We start from the raw sequence: 2,982 nt of genomic DNA, 5'->3' as shown, positions 1-2,982 counted from the left end.
TAGTAGAAGTTGTCGCCTCGAAATACTGAGGTGAGAACGTTTTGCCTATTCTTTTATGTAAATCCATTTTAGATGGAATCCTAGTGCATTTGGCGAAAAAACGTTTATAGGTGACAACGTTTAATATTTATCTACAGTATCGCCTATTTAGTTCAAGTATATATCAATGGCGCTAGTGTCTCCATACTTACAGATACGGCCTGCACGTTGACACCTCTAACGTTTATGAGTAAAATCACAGGTAAACTGCAAACGTTCCCGCCTCAGCGATTTGGCAACACTGCATTCACTGTCTGTGAATCGGCCTGTGCCTTTCGCAGGCCGACATTAGACAACTGAAAAATAGTAAGATTTCAGAATTTCAACATTGAAAATAGCCGATACCGAAATTTGAAAATCATTGAATTTTCATGAAATTGTAAAAGAATACATTCTTTTGTTTAAAAAATATTGTTTTAACTCAAAATTTACTTATTTGGTAAAAAATAAATTTTTTGTAGAATATTTGACTGTCATAAAAATTCGCAACTTTGGTAGAAAAGTGAACCAATAGGATAAGAATTTATAGTTTGTTAAAAATTCATATTTTTTGTTTGAAATTGAACTATTCATTGAAAAATGTAACAATTTTGTTGAAACATCGCTTATTGTTTGTGGAAGATTAACAATTTGATCGTAAATGTACTTTTTTGTTGAAAATTCATATGCTTTATCAAACTTAAACTATTCATTTGAAAATGTGACCATTTTACTGAAAATTATTTTGTTTTGTGTGAAAAATTAATTTTTTTATATCTTAAGTTAATGATTTCACTTTCGGTTTAAAATTTAAACCTTATAAATTTATGATTTAACTTTTTTCGAAAATAAACGTTTTTTTAATTCTTCTTTGTGGTTATAACATTAATCTTGGTCCATAAAGACTCATAATTTTAGTTGAGGATGCAACTATTTTTTTCAAATTCGCCATTTTTAATTGGATTATTATGGTTGAAAATTCATATCTTTTGCCTAAAGTTAAACTAGTTATTTCAAAATGCAACTATTTTGTTTGAAAATTTATATTTTTGGTTGAAAATGACACTATTTATTTGAAAAGGTACCTATTTTGTTGGAACTTCTTTTATTTTTTTGAAATTTTTTTATCGCGAAAATTTATCATTACAGGTTTGGTTGAAAATGTCTCTTTTATAAGTTTATGATCCAGCTATTTAATCATAAATTATGTTTTACGTTGAAAATTGCTTTTTTTTTGTCATAAAATTAATCTTGTGCTTGAAAAATTCATGATTTTGATTAATGGTTTAAACTACCTCGTCAAAGAATCGTCCTTTTTTATTGAACGCAACTGGTTGATAATTCGAATTTTTATTCGGTTGAAAATATGTTCCTTAGAGGTTAAGAACGGAACGATGTCGTCGTAAACATCTTTCTTGAAGATTAATATTTTTTGTTGAAAATGGACTAATTATTTGAAAATGTAACTATTCAGTTTGAATTTCTTCTTTTTTTGGAAAATTAATTTTTTTATCTGAAAAGTTTATTATTTCACATTCTGTTGGAAAATTCTCCCTTATAAGTTTATGATACAACTATTTGTTCATAAGCCGATTTTGTATTGAAAACAAGTTTTAGCTGATTATTATATTCCTGGCTTAAAACTAAACTAATTATTTAAAACTGCAAATATGTTGTTAAAAATTCTTTTGTTTTTTGAAAAATACGTACGTTTCGACCTTGTTGCAGCCCTTCTTTAAGTTGATTTATAACCGAAATTAAATAATTTAAACAGATTTAATTAACTGCCCTAGAATTTTAAAAAACCTAATGAAAAAAGTTGTGCAATTTTTTTTAATTTACTTCTAGTGATACTGATTAAGACATGTAAGACATTTCAATTTTTCATTATTTTTTAAAAGAAAAAAACATCATTTTAGAGTGAACCAAAATTAGTTTTTTTATTATTAAAGGTTAAAATTGATAAATAACCATGATTTGAAAAATGTCCTTTAAAATATTAAAACTGAAGCTTTAAAATTCAGAGGCTTCAAAAGAGCAAGTTTACTAAATTAAAAAAAAAACCGAACCTAGATGTTTTGATTTGAAAGGACAAACGTGGACTAACGAATAGATTAGAGATAAAGTCAATTTTCCATGAGTAATCAATAAAGGCTGATATTAAAATGGAGACCCCAATAAAAAGTGCACCAAAGTAACTTGTATTTAAAAGTTGCAATAATTTTTTTGTTTTAGTTTATATAAATATTTTATCAAATAGTTTGATCAGATTGTTATGCATGTTATGACAAACGAGTATTTTTATTGCCCAATTCAAAAGCCCGTTTATCTTAACAAATGTGGGTTTTAAGTATCCTCCTAGTCTCACCAATATAAATTTTATTTCAACATTTTCAATTTATCAGATATGCTATAACAGATATGTTTTCTTTGTTATCCTTATCTTTATTTAAATAAAATAAATTTATAGAGGGTGTGGTTGTTAAGTTTATGACTCAACTATTTGGTCGTAAATGAACGTTTTTATTGAACATTGGTCTATTTCGAACATTTTTTTATCTCAAAAGTTTCATTCCACTGTTTCAAAATGTGAATATTCTGTTGTAAATTTTTTTTTTGTGGAAACTTCATTTTTTGTATGACTTTTTATCTAAGTTTGTCAATCAACTATTTTGTAAAACATCCATGTATTTTGTTAAAAATTCGTTCACTTGATTTTAATATTAATCATGTTTGTTGAATGTAAATCATCTTTGTTAAGGATTAAATTATTTTGTAACCAATTCATTATTTTGAATTGGATGCAAGGGGTTGATAATTTTTCTTTTTTGTTGAAAAATTATCTTTTTAAATAAAAAATTCAAGTATTTGATAGTAAATTAACATTTTTATTAAGAATTTATATTTTTTGTTGCAAATAAAACTATTTATTTAAAATGCAACTATTTCTTTAAAATTTCGGTT

At 25.7% G+C, this 2,982-nt stretch overlaps 1 long non-coding RNA gene across 1 annotated transcript in view; it reads right to left on the bottom strand.

Moving 5' to 3' along the window:
• The window catches only part of LOC117169651, a 28,431-nt gene extending 28,097 nt beyond the window's left edge, over nt 1-334 (bottom strand). Inside the window, exon 1 of the long non-coding RNA XR_004466697.1 lies at nt 192-334. This is a non-coding gene — a long non-coding RNA (uncharacterized LOC117169651). The remainder of the gene's footprint in view (nt 1-191) is intronic.
• Nucleotides 335-2,982: the final 2,648 nt, after the last annotated feature.

Source organism: Belonocnema kinseyi, chromosome 3 (genome assembly GCF_010883055.1).
Source record: "Belonocnema kinseyi isolate 2016_QV_RU_SX_M_011 chromosome 3, B_treatae_v1, whole genome shotgun sequence".
NCBI lineage: Eukaryota > Metazoa > Arthropoda > Insecta > Hymenoptera > Cynipidae > Belonocnema > Belonocnema kinseyi.
The sequence above is the reverse complement of the archived record's forward strand: the minus strand, read 5'-3'. Positions and strand labels throughout refer to the sequence as shown.